General features: G+C 47.0%; 1 protein-coding gene across 1 annotated transcript in view; it reads left to right on the top strand.

Moving 5' to 3' along the window:
- The first annotated feature begins 1,794 nt into the window (after positions 1 to 1,794).
- The window catches only part of PTPN13 (protein tyrosine phosphatase non-receptor type 13), a 209,591-nt gene continuing 190,867 nt past the window's right edge, over positions 1,795 to 20,518 (top strand). Inside the window, exon 1 of the mRNA XM_069978225.1 lies at positions 1,795 to 1,959. The gene's annotated coding sequence lies outside the window, so the exon portion shown is untranslated. The remainder of the gene's footprint in view (positions 1,960 to 20,518) is intronic.

Here is a 20,518-nt window from a genome sequence, read left to right on the forward strand (position 1 = left end):
TCCCGTGAAATAGAGGGCAACGATCAGCCGACATCGTTCATGTTGGCTGATCGTTGAAGTTGTTTGTCTTTCAACATGTTGAAAAACAAACGACTGATACAGCTCCAGCTCCATCGGCAGCAGACGCTGCTGTATGCTATGGGCTGCCTGGACGATCTAGCGATCACCCGGGCAGCACTGAGAGCTGAGAGCACTCGTTTGCTCCTTAAGTCGGCCCGTGGAATAGGGGCTTAAGTTCACACATCGTAAATTGACAGTTAAGCAAATTGCAACAACGGTCGTGATTAATTTAGAATTTACATTGTGCTGCACACAATGGAATCCCGACCAGAGTTTATACACATAGTATACGCTCCAGCCGGGATTGCAAGCGGCCACAACAAAACTGACATGTCAGTTCACACAATGGAGAGTGCAGCTCCAGCCACACTATTCCATTGTGTGCAATGGTGAATTAGGATGCAGGCACACACGGATGCACCCCAATGCATCCCAATTCAATAGAAATAAAGGTTGTCTTACCAGTACTGCAGTAGCGGCCAGGCTAAAGTTCACTGACACCGGCCGTTCTGTGACACGGCCGGTGTCATACGCTGTGTGAACCCAGACTTAAAAGTGCATGGCTGCAAAAGATCAGGAGGAGTGGTTGCTCGTCTGCGGTCTCTAGGTATTATAGGAACAGGACAGACCCTAAAGTGTCCCTATCCTGTACAATGTATGGGGAAAGCATTTTATACACACACACTTACAATATAGCGCCACATATGTGATAGGCACCACCCTATGTTTGTAATGTGGCGCCACGTATGAACGTTAATAGGCTCCACCCTCCCCCCCACAAACACATTTATAATATGGAGCTACATATGAGGGGTGAGTGGACACTAATCAGGGGCAGCACCTGAAGTTGTCACTTGCTGCCATCTGCAGCCACAGAACATATGAGGCAGCTGCAGGCGGTGCCCCTATGTGTAATGTGTAATCTCCTTTAAGGGTAGTTTCACACGTACCGTATCACAGCGTATTTAACGCTGTGTATTTATGTTTGGTGCAATTTTTACATGCGAGTTTTGATTTTCACATGAAAATCATGCGAAAATCAAAACTTGCATGGAAAAATTGCCCAAAAAATGCAGCGATAAATATGCAGCGATAAATACGCAGCGATGCGGTACGTGTGAAGGCACCCTATCTTGTGTTTTTAATGCATTTTTGCCACAATTTTCCTGCAATTTGCAATAACGTGTTATTTTCTGCCAATTTCACCAAAATCAAGGCAAAAAATGCTGCTATTTTAAAGAAGTTTAGCAATTTGCAGAAAAATAGACAGAAAATCAAAAAATGGAACAAAAACAGCAAGTGTGAACACAACTTTTTACTAGGAATAGGGGTTATTTGTTAGGCTCCGTTCCCACTGAGCAAAACTAGCGGAATTTTCCGCCGCAGAATGCCGTTAGTCTCCCTCTCATAATGGGAGTCTATGGGAGGCACGCGCTCCTGCTCTGTCCGGGCCGAAGAATGAACATGTTGGGAACGAAGCCTTAAGCTTTCTTATGGTAAGCGTCTCTTTGTTGCCCATAGCAACCAATCACAGCTCAGCTTTCATGTTCCTAGAGCAATGTGAGAAATGAGAGCTGAGCTGTGATTGGTTGCTATGGGTCTCTTGCTATAAAACAGCACAATACATTTCCCTTAGTAGCCCATAGCAACCAATCACAGCTCCCCTTTCACTTTTTCAGGGCAAATAATATGTGAAAGCTGAGCTTTGATTGGTTACTATCTGGAAACAAGGATAAATCTACTGAGACCCCACCGAGTGTTTTTGTCTGGGCAGCGTATACTCCTACAGCCAGTGGAAGAGGGAAGAGCTGGAGAAGGAGAGTGACCAGCAGGGGGCGCTCCTGTGTGCCGTCCACCATGGTTGTAGTTCCCCTTTCCTCCTCACCTCACACAATAACGGTGAGTACTGCAGAGCGGCCATCTTTGGGGGGGCAGAGCTGACAGGTACAGTGTAAGAGAGGTGGTGTATGGTGTTTTTTAGTGTCCCACATTATCATTATTACACACTTACACCCTTGCACACCTTACTACAATGTATAGTGACATAAAATAGTACACATTTTTGGCAACAAGAAAAACTTTTATTAAAGTTATTAAATCCTTCGCTGTCGGCGGTAGGGATGTCCCTCGGAGCGTGCTGTGGTGGTGGCGGGGGGGAAGCCGCTGAGCACTTTCTTGGAGATGATGGCCAGGCATTTCCTCAGCTTCTCGGTACTGGTGAAGCATCGCAGGATCAGTCTGATGCTCTGTAGGAAGCCGATCAGCATCCTGCTGGTGGTTGTAGTCCAGGACAATGTCGCACTTGCTGTGATTGCTTGCAGATCGCTGGTGCTGATGGTGGAAATCCACGTGATCCGCTCACCGGCAGTAGTAGTGGTGATCCAGGTGGCTGTGGTCATCCAGATCTCCAGGAAGCTGGTGAGGGTGGTGGTCCAGATGATCAGATCTCTTGTGCTGCAGATCCAGGTGATGAAATCACAGGCAGTGGTGATCACACTCACTGGCTCTACAGCAGCTGTGATCCAGGTCAGCAGGTCACTATTAGTGAAAGTTCAGCTCAGCAGGCGGCTGGCGGTGGATGTCCAGCTAAGCAGGTCAGTGAAGGCGGTTGCTGCACTTTGGAGATGGCTGCTGATGGAAATGAGGTCACAGGTGTCATATTCCAGTTGGGCAGGTCTCCAATGGTGTTGTTTGGACTCTGCATTTTGATGGTGCTGGAGTTGCTACGCTGCAGGTTGGTGGTGATGGAATTGGGCCTTTGCAGGTTGGTGGTAATCTTCCAGCTGGGCTGCTCTCTGATGGAACTGCAGGCCCCTGGTGATGTTCCATCATTTCAAATCATTCGCTGTCGGCGGTAGGGATGTCCCTCGGAGCGTGCTGTGGTGGTGGTGGCGGGGAAGCCGCTGAGCACTTCTTCGGATATGATGGCCAGGCATTTCCTCAGCTCCTCGGTACTGGAGAGACATCGCACTATAAGTCTGATGCCCTGTAGGGCGCCGATCAGCATCCTGCTGGTGGTGTTCATCCAGGACAACGCCTCACCCGCAGTTATGAGCCAAGCGCACCTGTTGCAGCGACTGGTCAGCCAAGTGAGAAGCTGGAGGGTTGTGGCAATCCACACCAGCTTCTCACTTATGCTGCTCAGTGCGGCCTGCAGATGGCTGGTGGTGACGGTGGAAATAAACGTTGTCAGCTCACCGGTCGTAGTGTTGGTGATCCAGGCGGCTGTGGTCATCCAGATCTCCAGGAAGCTGCTGCGGGTGAGGGTGGTTGTCCAGGCGATCAGGTCTCTGGTGCTGCAGATCCAGTTGATGTAATCACAGGTGGTGGTGATCACACTCACTCTCTCTACAGCAGCTGTGATCCAGGTCAGCAGGGCGCTATTACTGAAAGTCCAGCTCAGCAGGCGACTGGTAGTGGATGTCCAGCTGAGCACATCACTAACAGCAGTCAGCCAGCTAAGCAGGTCAGTAAAGGCGGTTGCTGCGCTCTGGACATGACTGGTGATGGACATCAGGTCACAGTCGGGCAGGTCTCCAATGGTGGTGTTTGGACGCTGCAGGTTTCTGGTGGTGTAATTGGGCCTCTGCAGGTTCGGGGTAATCTTACAGCTGGTCTGGTCTGTAATGGTACTGTTTGGCCACTGCAGGCCCGAGGTGATATTGTCCCAGCTGAGCGGGTCGCTGATGAAATTGCCCCAGCTCAGCGGGTTGATGAAGGGTTCAATCATGCTGAGTGGTTGTCTGGTGGAAAGACAGCCGACCAGGATTGGAACCAAATAGCACAGGAGGTTGCCAAAAATGGCAAGCTCCCTGTCAATCCTCTCCTCTCTCTCCATGGACTGACAAAAATCAAAAACACTAGAAATGACTATCAGTATACACAGGCAGAAAGCAAGGTAGTACAGACAGTGTAATCGCTAGTGAGTCCCTAAGAACAGAGATTCTGGGGCTCTGCACCTTCTTTTATAGGGCCCTTGGAATGACATCACCAATTATGTCACTTACGTGATGTCACTGCTTGTCGTAGTGATGTCATGAGCATGCCCAGACACGTTGTCAGGTTGTAGTTTCAAGTTGTTGTTGTTGTTTACAAGTCAATGGAAAAACCGGATCCAACCGGTTTCAACCGGATCCAACTGGATGGCACACAATTGCATCGGTAGTTGCATCCGTTTTTTCCATAAAATGTATACGTTAAACGTATAGGATAAAACGCATTGTGAACCTAGCCTTAGCCATGTCACCCAAAATACAATGTCAGATGTGAAATAGGCTTTTATGGCCTCTCAGAATGATGTAGGGTGAGTTCAGACATGGAGGATATGTTGCAGATTTTTACAGCCCAATACATGGTGGCATAGAGCTCCCAAACAGTAACAGGACCCTCTTTGTGCCCCCCATCTGTAGGTGAGCTGCACCTTGTGCTTCAGTCTGTAGTTAGCTCCTCTCTTGGTGCAAAATAACTTTGCACTTAAGAACTGTGAAAATGCCCACCGTCACTGCACCCCTAGATTAATTGGGCCACTGTCCTCCTAAATCATTGTTTCCCAACCACTAGCTCTTCAGCTGTTGCCAAAATACAACTCCCATCATGTCCTGCCAGTAGTGCATGATGGAAGTTGTAGTTTTGCAGCAACTGGAGAGTGAGTCACTTGTTGGAGAACACTGGATTAAATAAACATTTTTCCTAAATCTTTCTTTCCCAGTCAGTGACTTTTCAGCTGTTGCCAAACTATAACTGCCATTATACCTTGCCAGAAGTCCATATTGGGGGTTGTAGTTTTGCAGCAACTGGAAAGTCACATGTTAGAGAGCGCTGCACTAAAGAAACTGTCCCACAAGTGACTGTTTCCTAACAAGCGACTGTTAAGCTGTTGCCAAAATACACCTGCCATCATGTTCTGCTAGCTGCTAACAGGGCCCCGTCACGTGCCCAGGTAAGCCGGGTGCTGACGCCAGCCCTGTGACTAGCGGTTGTACAACCCGTCCACATGCTTGTGTATGCAGCTCTCTACCTGCTACGGACCAGACAGATTTCCTTGATCTTGGCGTTCTGTATATCCACCCTCGTTGAGTATACATTACAAGGCGTATGCAGCCCTGAAAACCCTGAGGACCCCAGGGAAATAGGAAAAATAGCATTTATAATATGTTTAGTCCTTGCTTTACATCTTTAAAAAATAGTTTTTAAATCACCTGGTGTCAATAAGTTAAACTTTTTTGTAACCTATTTTTGTATAAAAAAAGTCCAGTACTTATCAGTTGCTGTATGTCCTGCAAGAAGCGTTAGCGGAATAAATGTAACTTGTGCCCAACCTGGGCCCCCAGTGTGGCTGAACCACCCCGCTAGCAGTGGCACAAGCGCAATATTCTTCCGGTAAAGGAGGACACAATCCAGCCCTGGACAGTTACTGAAATGCAGAGAGGTGGGGAGCAAGCACAGAGAGGCATTACAGGCCTAGGCCCTGCTAGTGATGTCACGATACCAGCTTTTTTATTTCGATACTCGGATACCAGTTCGATAAAAATACAAATATACCTCCTTGTGCACAACTATCATAGCCGCAGTCCGGGGGGAGGGCCCCCAGACTGCGGCTATGATAGTTGTTGTGCACAAGTAGGTATGCTGGGAGTTGTAGTGCACAACGAGGTATGCTGGGAGTTGTAGTGCACAATGAGGTATGCTGGGAGTTGTAGTGCATAATGAGGTATGCTGGGAGTTGCAGTGTTGCAGCAGCAGCCTTCCAATATAACTTTCATCAGCAGGGTTCTTGAGACTTGTAGTCCTGACAGCCCCACACTGTGCATGTTGACATGGCTGCAGCTGCACACAATGACAGCACCCTCATCTCCTGACATCCTCTTTGCTGCTGTGACCTCCCCTACAAAATCAGCACACTCCTCTCCTGGCATCCTCTGTGTTGCTGTGACCTCTCCTATAAGATCAGCACCCTCCCCCTGACATCCTCTGTGGTGCTATAACCCCCCTATAAGATCAGCACCCTCCTCTCCTGAGATCCTCTGTGCTGCTGGGACCTCCCCTATAAGATCACCACCCACCTCTCCTGAGATCCTCTGTGCTGATGTGATCTCCCCTATAAGATCACCACCCACCTCTCCTGACATCCTCTGTGCTGCTGTGACCTCCCCTATAACATCAGCACTCTCCTCTCCTTGCATCCTCTGTGCTGCTGTGAGGCCTTTATAAGATCAGCATGCCTCCTGTGTGTGCGCTCCGTCTCTCTATGCCTCCTGTGTGTGCGCTCCCTCTCTCTGTGCCTCCTGTGTGTGCGCTCCGTCTCTCTATGACTCCTGTGTGGGCGCTCCTTCTCTCTGTGACTCCTGTGTGGGTGCTCCGTCTCTCTGTGCCTCCTGTGTGTGCGCTCCGTCTCTCTATGACTCCTGTGTGGGCGCTCCGTCTCTCTGTGCCTCCTGTGTGGGCGCTCTGTCTCTCTGTGCCCCCTGTGTGTGCCCTCCGTCTCTCTGTGCCCCCTGTGTGTGCCCTCCGTCTCTCTGTGCCTCCTGTGTGTACGCTCCGTCTCTCTGTGCCTCCTGTGTATGCGCTCCCTCTCTTTGTGCCTCCTGTGTGTGCGCTCCGTCTCTCTATGCCTCCTGTGTGTGCCCTCCCTCTCTTTGTGCCTCCTGTGTGTGCGCTCCGTCTCTCTGTGCCCCCTGTGTGTGCTCTCCGTCTCTCTGTGCCCCCTGTGTATGCGCTCCCTCTCTCTGTGCCTCCTGTGTGTGCGCTCCGTCTCTCTATGCCTCCTGTGTGTGCGCTCCGTCTCTCTGTGCCCCCTGTGTGTGACACCAGGGGGCGACACAGAGAACATGGCCAGAGCTCAGATAGGTAATTTAAAAATAACACTTTTTGCACTTTACTTTATTGCACGTTTGCTGCTTCCTGGATGTACATATTAAAGGGGGTCTCTGGAGAAAAATGTTTTTAAATAATCTGGTATCAGAAAGTTATACAGATTTGTAAATTACTTCAATTTAAAAATCTCAAGAACTTTTTCAGTACTTATCAGCTGCTGTATGCCCTGCAGAAAGTGGTGTATTCTGTCCAGTCTGACACAGTGCTCTCTGCTGCCACCTCTGTCCATGTCAGGAACTGTCAGAGCAGTAGCAAATCCCCATAGAAAACCTCTTCTGCTCTGGACAGTTCCTGACATGGACAGAGGTGGCAGCAGAGAGCACTGTGTCAGTCTGTGATTGCCGTCTATGGAAATTATAAGAAGAAAAGATCGAGGAAATAAGGAACATGGCAGTTTTATTTGGGATAGAAACAAATAAATAAAAGGTTTAATAAATATTTTGACCTTTTTTCCTGCATTTTCCTTCTGGTTCTAATAGCCACAAATCTGTAGTTTTATAATAGGGCCGTTCATTTCTAGCCCAGATCTCAGTGATGTCCTGGAAAAAGGAAAACTGGATCCGCCTCTGCGGAGCGCCTCCATCAGGTTATAATGATAAATGACACTTACTGCGTCTAATGAGGAGGCGAGGCCGGGTAACCCCCATAATATTATCAATGCCCAAAGACTGAAGCTCCTGTACCATTAGTGCAAGGTGGCTGAGAGCTTGTACCTGCTATATTACAGCCCATAGGGAAAGAGACATTTCTCCTGATAAACTGCGGACCTGTGGTACTAATCTATAACTATACAGTGGTACCTTGGTTTAAGAGTAACTTGGTTTAAGAGCGTTGTTTTAGTTTAAGAGCTCCCTGTACTGGGTGAGAGGGCGAGTTGGGGAGGGGCATGGTCTGCATAGCTGGGTCTACAGCCCTGTACTCTGACCCAGGAAGACTCCCTCACCTTCCAAATCATAGCAAATCCACTTCAGGCTGGGGCTCACATCAGGGGACAGGACTATGGAGGTAATCTCTTCATAGCTGTAACCCCTCTCTCCTCGGACAGAGAACGCTGCATGTATGTGCCCACATCTGCCCTGCTCATTCCTTCATGCTCCCTGCAGTCTCTGTTAGTCCTGATTGGTCCAGGCTGAACACACACCCCTTCCCCATTGCTGTCATGTGACCACACAGACCTCTGACAGCAGCCCTGCTTCTCTATTCTAGCATGTTGCGGCTATTTTTCAGGTTTATGCACTTACTATACATTATACTCCATATGCTGATTGCTATACTGTACAGTAACTTATAATATCACTTATTCAGCTGCTTATAAATGTTTGTTTCATTTGTTCTACATGTTGTTCAGAATATAAAATCATTATTTTTGGGGTGTGGAACCAATTGTTTGCATTTCAATGATTTCTTATGGGAAATTTTGCTTTGGTTTAAGAGCCGATTTGGATTACAAGCACAGTCCCAAACGAATTATGCTGGTAATCCAAGACACCACTGTAATTACATCTTATTATAATAAAATTACTTCACAATTACAAAATAAATCTGAATGTAACAGTTTTGGGTCTTTGATAGATAATATTTGCGCCCTGGGAAGAACATAGTGATACATGGTCCATAGGTGGATACAATGTGTTGCTTCTCTTTCCAGCTATTTGCGGTGGTGATAGCGTGCGGCGTCTGCTGATGGTTCCCAGACTCCGGATACTACATGGAGCAGATGCAGCTGATGGTTCCCGGACTCCTGAAACTACATGGAGCAGATACTGCTGATGGTTCCCGGACTCCGGATACTACATGGAGCAGATGCTGCTGATGGTTCCCGGACTCCGGATACTACATGGAGCAGATGCTGCTGATGGTTCCCGGACTCCGGATACTACATGGAGCAGATGCAGCTGATGGTTCCCAGACTCCGCATACTGCATGGAGCAGATGCAGCTGATGGTTCCCGGACTCTGGATACTACATGGAGCAGATGCAGCTGATGGTCCCCGGACTCCGGATACTGCATGGAGCAGATGCAGCTGATGTTCCCCGGACTCCGAATACTGCATGGAGCAGATGTAGCTGATGGTCCCCGGACTCCGAATACTGCATGGAGCAGATGCAGCTGATGGTTCCCGGACTCCAGATACTACATGGAGCAGATGCATCTGATGGCTCCCAGACTCCGGATACTAGATGGAGCAGATGCAGCTGATGGTTCCCGGACTCCGGATTCTACATGGAGCAGATGCATCTGATGGCTCCCAGACTCCGGATACTACATGGAGCAGATGCAGTTGATGGTCCCCGGACTCCGGATACTGCATGGAGCAGATGCAGCTGATGGTCCCCGGACTCCGGATACTGCATGGAGCAGATGCAGCTGATGGTCCCCGGACTCCAGATACTACATGGAGCAGATGCAGCTGATGGTCCCCGGACTCCAGATACTACATGGAGCAGATGCATCTGATGGCTCCCAGACTCCGGATACTACATGGAGCAGATGCAGTTGATGGTCCCCGGACTCCAGATACTGCATGGAGCAGATGCAGCTGATGGTCCCCGGACTCCAGATACTACATGGAGCAGATTCAGCTGATGGTCCCCGGACTCCAGATACTACATGGAGCAGATGCATCTGATGGCTCCCAGACTCCGGATACTTCATGGAGCAGATGCAGTTGATGGTCCCCGGACTCCAGATACTGCATGGAGCAGATGCAGCTGATGGTTCCCGGACTCCGGATACTGCATGGAGCAGATGCAGCTGATGGTTTCCTGGCTGATATTCCTGTGTTGTAGACTTGTCTCTCCACAGCTGGACATAAGGTTTAGATGACAATGAGGGTGGAGCGTCGTGTCTGCAACCTGAGGAAATGTATTGTGTAAAATGATATCACTTCCATCATCTTATCTAAAGGGGTACTCCGGGGCGGGAAGCCTTTTTTCAGTATAGCCGTAGAGGGAGTGGATGAAAACAATGACGTCCACTTATCTACCCAATTCCAACGCTCCAGCGGGGAGGTGAATGGACATCGTTTTCATCCCCCAACCCAGCGATATTGAATAAAAACCTCCTGCCCGGAGTGCCCCTTTAACAGTACAAGGGTAAGGAGCCAACAGGACACATAGTTAGTAAGGTTAAAAAAAACACGTCAACAAAGGCCCATCAGGTTCAACCAGGAGAGGTGAGAAGAGGGATATAGAGAAGGGGTATGGATGGAAGAAGGGGAGGAGACGGGATTCTATACTTTCACATAGGCATGTATGCTATTTTGCTCCTAGAATTATTATTTATCCACTACAAGGGGTTACCCAGGCTTAAAAAATCATGGCCTATTTCTTATAGAAACAGCACTGCTCCTGTCCTCAGTTTGGGTGTGGGGTTTTATAGCTCAGCTCCATTGAAATGAATGGAGCTAAATTGCCATACCACACACAACCTAAGGACAGGGGTGACGCTGTTTTTGCCAATAAAGTAGCTGTGTTTTCTTGAGCTTGGATAAACCCTTTTAAAGGGAACAATTCACCACCTTTTTGAGTTCTAAACCCCCCAAAACAGCATAATAAAGCAAGCTGCAATAGTTCCCATAATATATTGTGATGGTCATCTGTATTTTCAAAATGCCCAAAGTCACTGTTTTATCTTTTCCGGCATTGTATGTGATTTAGTTTTATCTAGGTATCTTCTCCAAACCAGTCACAGTTCCTGGGCTGTAATCGCACCTCTTGGGGCATGATTGACAGTCAGGGAACCTGCTGGGTCACCGGTGTGTTGGCGTATCCGTAAGATGTCATCCGGCTTCCCTGTGACCCAGCAGGTTCCCTGACTGTCAATCATGCCCCAAGAGGTGCGATTACCGCCCAGGACTGTGACTGGTTTGGTTAAACTACCAAAAAGAGAAGATGCACAGCTTTTGGGTAAAAAGCGGGTGCTACAAAGCCAACGTACAAGAAGACAACTAGAACCAACTATATATAAAGCAAGTATGGAATTAAGGCAATGGCACACCAATGTGTAGAAAATATCTTTATTCGTAATTCATCAAATATACAGAAAAAAACACCAAAAAATGTTTTTTTCAAAAGACAAATAAAACCCACTAAACAGAGAGACATGACAGGTCATCATGTTCTCATGGCCAATAAAGGAGTAGGCCATCCCTATGAAGTAGCTGCTCCTCCTTTACTGTATATCACAACTAAATAATAGCCAAAGTGCCTGTGCAATATAACAAAAATGTCCCACGTGTTACGTGCTCCCAGGACTTCCTCAGGGATTGAGCAGGACATAACGCGTGGGACGTTAGTGGCCCGTAGTAATATGTTGTTTGCCTCTTCCCCTCTGTCCATGTCCTTGCCTTCATCCTGTTCTCATCTAGCCTAATAATTTTTTCTTTTTTTCTATTTTGCTTTTGTGCCTTCTGCCTGCATTGCGCTACTCCTGTGTTTGTTATTACATTGCAGATACCGTTGCATGCACTTGTACTGTGGGGAGCGCAAGCTGTGGTAGAGATTGGTGCACTTTTTGATGCATTTATCATCTATATTATTTTTTTTGTTTCTACATTTTGACACATTGGTGTGCCATTGCCTTAATTACTTACTTGCTTTATATATAGTTGGTTCTAGTTTGGAGAAAGACACCGCTCAGATGCCTAGGTAGAGCTAATGCACATATCACGCACTCCACAACAATAGACCGCTCTGTGCTGCCCCCAGTAGTATATACCCCTTGTGCGCAGCCGCTAGTAGTATATACCCCTTGTGTGTTTCCCCTCAGTAGTATATACCCCTTGTGTGCTTCCCCCAGTAGTGTATAGACGCCTGTGTGTTCCCCTAGTTATATAGAGCCCCCCGTGTGCTCCCCCAAAAGTATATAGACCCCCTGTGTGCTGTCCCAGTTGTATATAAACCCCCTGTGTGCTGCCCCCAGTCGTATATACCCCTTGTACTGCCCCCAGTTGCATATACCCCCTGTGTGCTCCCCCACTAGTATATAGACCCCCTGTGTGCTCCCCCACTTGTATATAGCTCCCCTGTGTGCTCCTTCAGTGGTATATAGCCCCCCCTGTGTGCTCCCCCACTTGGATATAGACCTCCTGTGTGCTCCTTCACTTGCTCCTCCCACGTGCTCCCCCACCCTGTGTGCTCCTCCAGTAGTACATAAACCCCCTGTGTGGTTCCCCCAGTAGTATATAGACCACTGTGTGCTCTTCCAGCAGTATATAGACCCCTTGTGTGCTGCCCCAAGTTATATATAGACCCCCTGTGTGCTCCCCCAGTTATATATAGACCCCCTGTGAGCTCCCTGTTATATATAGACCCCCTGTGTGCTGCCCCCAGTAGTATATAGACCCCCTGTGTGCACCACCAGTAGTATATAGACTCCTGTGTGTTCCCCCAGTAGTATATAGACCCCCTGTGTGCCCCACCAGTAGTATATAGACCTCTGTGTGTTCCCCCTGTAGTATATAGACCCCCTGTGTGCCCCACCAGTAGTATATAGACCCCTGTGTGCTACCCCAGTAGTATATAGACCCCCTGTGTGCTACCCCAGTAGTATATAGCCCCCCTGTGTGCTCCCCCAGTAGTATATAGCCCCCCCTGTGTGCTCCCTACTTGGATATTGACCTCCTGTGTGCTCCCCAAGTTGTATATAGACCCCATTCTGCTGCCCCAAGTAGTATATAGACCCCCTGTGTGCTGACCCAAGTAGTATATAGACCCCTCTGTAAAGCCCCAGTAGTCTATAGCCCCCCTGTGTGCTCCCCCAGTTATATATAGCCCCCCTGTGTCTTCCCCGTTATATAGCCCCACTGTGTGCTCCCCCCATTTATATAGACCCCTGCTGTGCGCTCCCCCAGTTACACAGGCCCCTGTGTGCTCCCCCTCCCATATAGTATATAACACAATTAAACAAACACTTATACTCACCTGGGTCCGGGCGTCTCCTTTTCTCTTCACTCTTGTGGCCGCGCTCCCCTTGTCCTGGCGCCGATGCTCCAGTGATGTCACTGGAGCACCAACACCACAAGGACAGAGCGGCCACTTGTGACCGCAGGGAAAACACTTCCTGCGGCCACAAGAGTGACTGACAGGAAGGGAGCCAATGACTCCCGCCCTGTCAGTGCTGCTGCATGTAACTGTGAGCGCTCATTACGAGTGCTCATAGTTACAGTTCAGATCACAGCAGCAAGCGGGGCAGCGGCCCTGTCTAGCGGTCTTGAGCACAAGAGAAGAGCGGGGCGTGGGGGCCCTCCTGGATGTTGGGGGCCCCAAGCGATTGCTTGGGGTGCTTGGTGCCAAGGACCGCTACTGGGAGGGGGTGGATGAAAGCAACCACGTCCACTTACCTCCCCAGTTCCAGGGCAAGCTTGAGACATGATCTTTTAAGCCCGCTCAGCAATTCAGCGTCAGTAGCAGGGTCCAACCTCTGCTGCTGAATGGCTGAGCGGGATGAAACATCACGTCTTAAGCCACCTTATAGACCAGGAAATGGCCAGGGACTGGAGCAGCGGGGTGGAGGTCTCAGCGCCGGAAACGGGGAGGTAAGTGGACATGGTTGCTTTCATCCACCCCTCCCTGGCCATAGTGAAAAAAGTCCTCCTGCCCAGAGTAACCCAGCCCCATTACCCTTTTAAGGGTATGTTCACACTGAGTAAAATCAGCAGATTTCCTCCAGCCTCAGTGTCCCACAGTGTGTCTATGGGAGGAATCACGTGCCTCCGCTTCCATCACTCTCCTCTCAGAGAATTGACATGTTGGTGGAATTCCACCGATTTTACTCAGTGTGCACATACTCTAAGGGTGGGTTCATACTGAGGAATTCTCGCGGATAAATTCCGCGGAATTCCGTCGGCTGTACACGCGCACGGCTGCACGCCTTTCCGGCGGCTCCATAGACACCATTCTATGGGCCGGCTGATTCCACATTACGCCGTAAGTATTGAAGTGTCAATTGTTTCGGCAGAATGCGGAATCCGCCTGTGCATAGAATGGTGTCTATGGCACGAGCGGAGAGGTGCGGCCGTGCGCGCATTCAGCCAACGGAATTCCGCTGAATTTATCCATGAGAATTCCTCAGTTTTAACCCACCCTAACTTAGTAACCTTGCAAAGAACCATAATATGAAAAAATTAATACAGAGACACGGTTTCTTTATGGAAAGTGGGGGGTCAGTCACAGATTTGTTGGCCTTGCCAAACATGTTAACAAATGACATTGCGAGCCACACCACATTTCACATGCCTGCTGTCCATGGCAGCAACATGTTTCCTATTGGCTTTCTCACTGGGCAAGACTCCTTTTTTTTGCCAGCTGTTACAAAGAAAAAAACAGTAACAGATTATACATACTACAACCAGAAAACTTGACAACAATAGATAGGAGCGAAGATTGCACCAGAAAAAATAACCAAAAAAAGCTAGATGAGAGGTAGAAAGATGGCCACACTTAATAAACCACCAGCGTGACGCACCCAGCGCGATGATGTATACCAATTCGGAGTCAACATAAACCCAGGCAAAAGCACAGAGGGATGTCCTAGCACCTTCTCATTATTAAAGGGAAGACTCTAACCTGCTGATATACCCCTATAGTGCATGGGGCACTTAATACTATATCTACAAGCTCTTATAAAATAAAAGCTGAGCTCTGATTGGTTGCTATGGGCAAGTTAAACTGTCTAAGTTGCGCATGGCAACCAATCACAGTTCAGTTTTTATTTTACCAGAATAATTGTAGAAATGATCAGTGCCATCTTGGATGCGCCAGAGGACCTTGAGCTTGACTACTTTACTGCCCCCTACCCTTGATGTAATTTGGAGGTTCTAGCAGGGTAAAAAGGGGTGGTCTGCATTAGATTACCCCTTCATCGAGTCTCCACCTTCTTGAGAAGTGGACCTGGATCTGTGAGGGAGAAGGGATACATCCGCCTAGCCATCAATAAGGTGACAGATATTGCAGCCAGATTTCTCTCCTATCCAGTTTATTATATTTATAATATGGTATTACCCTCTAAGCCCAAGGGAGGGGCAACTCTCCAGCCATGGCTCCCTCGAGGTTTCCCCCACAGGGGGTTTTCCCTCGCCTGAGTGCTGGAGGGTGACTCTTCGTGAGTCGGGGGTCTGCCATTTTTAGGTGTCATGTAATGTTAAATAAAATTGGGACCCTTTGGCACCTGATTACAATGTGTTGTGTCTTTATTTGCATTCTTTGGTTTAGCTTATTATGCTTGGGAGTTGGGGATTAATCACATATTGCACAGTCATAAAGCTGGACATCTGCCTGCTACACAGATCTATCACCTGCACAATGGGCGCAAGTAGCATCGAGCAGTGTATAGTAGAACTCCTGCATGTATGTGCATATCCCTGGATAAAAGGGAAACTCAAATCTTGAAGAAAAAACATGCATTGCAAGGTTTATATCTATATCTGCAAGATTTGCCAAAAGGTTTTTTCAAGTAACAGGTCACACCAATCATAGCATTTCATAGCAATCTGGACAACACCATAAATATACATCACATACATCCAGATGTGGCTTAGGTAGCTGCTATTGTACTTCTACTTCTGGAGGAGTGGTGGAGGAGCTGCAGGAGGCCGGTGTCTGTCAGATATCGTTAAAGAAGCGCTACAAGGACACGGGGACGAGTAAGTATACTTTCGTTATTATGTTCCTGCACCCCCCTGCCTGCCTGAGATTTGTTAGTTTCATGGAACTTTTCCCTTCAAGAAACTTAAAAGGCATGCCATGTTGTGTCACATAGAGTGACTGACAATTTACTTGCAGTGAGCTAACATTGCTGTTCACCTACAAAGCTCTGTACACATGATTATCTGTGGAACAATTTTGTGAACCTTAAAAAAAAGCTAAATTTTCCAAAATTTAAAAGGCTTGTAGGGTTGGATTCACACTGCCTTAAAATCTTGGAAAAACTCCATTGTGGAATTTTTAACGCTCTGTGGCAGTTTTTCAAAAGTGCAGCATGCTGAGGGTGTGGGTTGTTTTTTTTTTTTGCAAACTGTGACGTTTTCTCTACCATAGACTTCAATGGGGTTGTTCTGGTTGTCTCAAAAACAACACTACATGTATTTTTTTCCTGCCATTTTTGTCACCTTTTGTTGTCCAGCAACTAGGTCATGTAATGGCAGTGGAAAACAATAAAGTTTAGCACAAAAAAACTGCCTAAAAGACTATTCGCACAGAAAGTAAAAAAAAAAAAACACTCAGAAAAAAAGCAAATGTATGGGAAAAACACATTTTTTTTCTGGCATTTTTTGGGAGGACTGAAAAATGCCACACAAAAAACATTTGTTAGGGCACCCTAAGAAAGATAGCCATGCCACATACATAAGTTAATAATTCACATTTATTTATAATATGCCTACTTTATGTTGGCATTATTTTATAACTCCCCTTTACCTTTTGAGAAGGCAGGGCGATATTTACCTGTTCGGTTGCTGTGGGCAGTTTACTCCAGTCTCTAATTGACACAGTTTGATCATTCTGACCAGGATTTTAACTAGAGATGAATGAATCACTCGGAATCACGCAAATATTCATAAATCGCATACAAACAAATTTTCAATAAAACAGGTAAACTATAGTAGCTACAGCAGTGGGACTATTACAGAGTAGCAAATTTTTCAACAGCTGTTGTTGTGAAAAATTGGAAAATGTCAATCAGCCTTTAATCAGTATTTAATTTCCGCCATGGACAGTAGTGGACGTTGGTGGATCAGCGGCGTAATATCAATTTTCTCCCAGGGCAGCAGTGGACGTTGGTAAATGAGCACCCAGTGGGATATTGAGATGGACACTGTGTTCATTGTTACTTTCTATAATGCACACCCAGCACCCAGTTACTTGGTATAATGCACCCCCAGCACCCAGTTACTTGGTATAATGCACCCCCAGCACCCAGTTACTTGGTATAATGCACCCCCAGCACCCAGTTACTTGGTATAATGCACCCCCAGCACCCAGTTACTTGGTATAATGCACACCCAGCAACCAGTGACTTGGTATAATGAGCAACAGTCACTCACTCACTCCCACAGAAACCCCCCCACAATCCACCCTCCTCTCCGCTCTGTCCCTAATGCCCCTATTCCACGAGTCGTTTGAAGGAGCAAACGAGCGCTATTAGCGCTCGTTTGCTCCTCGTTCCCCGCTCGCTGCCGCCGCTATTCAACGCGGCGTCAGCGAGCGGGTGAGTGCGGGAGGGGCGGCGGGGAGCTGCTGGGGGGGCTGCCCGGGGGATCGCTGATCGTCCGGGCAGCCCATAGGATATAGCAGCGTCTGCTGCCGATGCTCCTATTCAACGGAGCGACGGCAGCAGATCGCAGCTATATCAGTCGCTTGTTTTTCAACATGTTGAAAAACAAGCGACTGCAACGATCAGCCGACATGAACGATGTCGGCTGATCGTTACACTCTATTCCACGGGACGAATATCGTTCGTAGCGGTCGATATCGGCCGAATACGAACGATATTACTCCTCTAAACGACCCGTGGAATAGGGCCTTTTCTCTCTGTATTTCTCTCCCTGCTCTAACTGCCTGTTGCAACCTGCCTGTTGCAACCTGCCAATCACCTTATAGAGAGGATGGGGGGTTGCTGTCATCACAGTGGGGTTTGCAGCTGATTGGACAGGTGCAAGGGATTATGGATAAGTATGGACAGTACTGTAAGCTAATATGCGCGGCCACTATGTTTAACAAATTTGCTAATTTATGTGAAGCGAATTTAATGCCCAATTCAATGCGAATCGGAATTCGCCAGATTCGATTCACTCTTAAAACATGGATTATAACCCCTTTGTCATCTTTGACCTAAAGAAAAGGAGTTTCATCTTTGGTGAACTGTGCTCTTTAATACACTCAGTTCAGAACATTCAAGACACGAGACTCCATATCCACAAGGACAAAACCATTAACAGACTTTATTCCGACTGAAAGATGCCCCTAAGACATTGACCAGCAGAAGAGCAGCAGTAACATGAGTGTTTTCTTATAGAAATACAAAGACTTTCCAAAACATAAATTATTTACAAGACTTGAGTCCGCTGCCTGCTTTATATGCCATGGTAATTATTTCAGCAGGGACCTCAATGTCATTTATTTGACTGATGTTTTGGAACATGGAGTTCTATAATATTCTGACTGATGTATACTTGTATGAACTATGTCTATAATAAATAAAGCTATAATTAACAAAAAAAAATTAAATGTAAGGACTGTCTTAAGCCTACTGAATCCGCATGTATTCCAGACAAAAGAAAGGACTAGCCTATGCAACCCCTGGCAAAGATTATGGAATCACCACTATAAGTCATGGTCACCCAGCCTTTTCATTTTGTAGAAAATACATTCAATTGTACATATGGCAAAATAATGTTAAATTATGGGAAAATAACTAGAGATGAGCGCACAGGGTTCGGGTTCGAGTCCATCCGAACTTGAACGTTAGGCATTTGATTAGCTGGGGCTGCTGAACTTGGATAAAGCTCTAAGGTTGTCTGGAAAACATGGATACAGCCAATGACTATATCCATGATTTCCACATAGCCTTAGGGCTTTATCCAAGTTCAGCAGCCACCGCTAATCAAATGCCAAAAGTTCGGGTTCTGATGGACTCGAGCATGCTCCAGGTTCGCTCATCTCTAAAAATAACATTTATGTAATTATTTTGATTGAAGGGGAACTCTGGAAAGGGAAAATTACTTTCTATTTAAAAAGTATGTTGAAACATATATAGATGTATATATTGTATTACGGTTCTACCATGGTAGTTGATTGACATCCAGGCAGTGAAGAAAGATGGTCTCCCTGCAATCCACTCCATCTTCTGCTCCCCCCCCCCCTCGAGAGACAAAGATCATGTGACCTCCATCTCACATTAAGTGTGTTTTCTGAGAACAGATCGAGGATGAAAACGTGACAGTAGGCAGGGAGGCATGGGGATGTGGACGGAGAGGGGTGTGGCATCAACATAAGGCCCAGAAAGGGGGCAGGTCATGTGTGAAGGGGGTGGGGTTACGGAGTGGGAGCATCAGGACATTCTGAGCGTGCACTGCATAGACAACTGGGAGTTCTAGGATGACAGCAGTGCATGGGAGGAGGCAGAATACTGCAGTAGAGGAGCAGGACTACTGTACAACTGTATATGTATATCATGTATATCTTATATCTAGTACAGTTGGAAATAGACACATGTCCATCAAATACAACCAAGGGGAAAAAAAAAATAATAATGAAAATAAATCTTACTTTTGGTATTTCCTCCATCAACTAGCCTACCTAGACCTGACATTTCCATCTCTGTGTTTGGCACTTCCATGACTCCTTGGCAGCACACCCACTTTCTTGGTTTTATGCTACATGCCTGTCATTCCATCCCTTGCACAATCTTGTCACTTACACCTCCAAAACATCTTCAAAATCAGCCATTTTCTTAGTTAAATCAGGTGGAACCCTTATTGTTGCTATGATTCATTATCCTATTGACTACTGTAAAACTAAGTTGGTCTTCCCTTCTCTAAACTCTCCCCTCTCCAGTCCATCTCTTCTCCAGTCAGAATATACATCGTGTTTATATATATCGTGCTATCAGTTTGCCAAACACACAGCAGTTGCATACTTACCTTGTGCTGCTGCTTGTTATCCAGCATCCTCTTCTCCATCTCTGCTGTCTTCAGGCCCTCCCTCCTCCAGCTGTCAATCATTCTGGAGGAGACGTAGTTTGAACACAGCAGCCTGACGGGAGAGCTGGAGAAGAGGATGCCAGATCACAGAAAGCAAGCGGTGTACTAGGTAAGTATGTACTGTTGTGTGATCTGCAAACTGACAGGACGGATATATGTATATCTGTGCTGTCAGTTTACCTTTATTGTTATCTGCCTCACAGCTGTTGTTTACACATGAAGATGTTTGGCTTATGGCATAAAATTTTGAAGCCATCCAAAAAAAAAAAAAGTTATAAAAAAAGATGTTGTGTGAGCATAGCTCCATCATTTAGTTACATTTACTCTATGGCTATGTTCACACTACGTAAAGGTACGTACATACTTTGCACATTGTGGAACAATGCCTATTGTTCTATGGGATCCCGGCCGGAGCATATACACATCGTATACGCTCCGGCCGGGATCCCGTGCGGCGCCGCAAAGAACTGGCATGTCAGTTTTCTGCGTCCGCAAATCAGTGAATTGCGGCCGTAGGAAACTCAGTTCACACAATGATGCAAAAGAACACTGCAGAGACACCATCGCGTGTCTCGACGTCAGTGAACTAACCAGACCTTCCTCCGGGAACAACCAAGCCAAGGAATGTCTCCAATTAAGGAAACCACCCAAGCAAGGTATCCATCCACAGACAGCTGTTTCAGGGGTTTTGCCCCTCATCAGTGTGGAGCAGGTTTCTGGCTAGTGGTCGGTCTCTTACATAGTGTAAACATAGCCTATAAATGTAAATGGACCCTAATAGTCATTTTCTGAATTTGTCTATTCAGGTCTCAGTACAGAGAAGAAACAAATGTGACTGTAACAGTAGTGAATATATTGATTTAAAAGTTTCAATTCTGACTCTT

This window comes from Dendropsophus ebraccatus, chromosome 7 (genome assembly GCF_027789765.1).
Source record: "Dendropsophus ebraccatus isolate aDenEbr1 chromosome 7, aDenEbr1.pat, whole genome shotgun sequence".
NCBI lineage: Eukaryota > Metazoa > Chordata > Amphibia > Anura > Hylidae > Dendropsophus > Dendropsophus ebraccatus.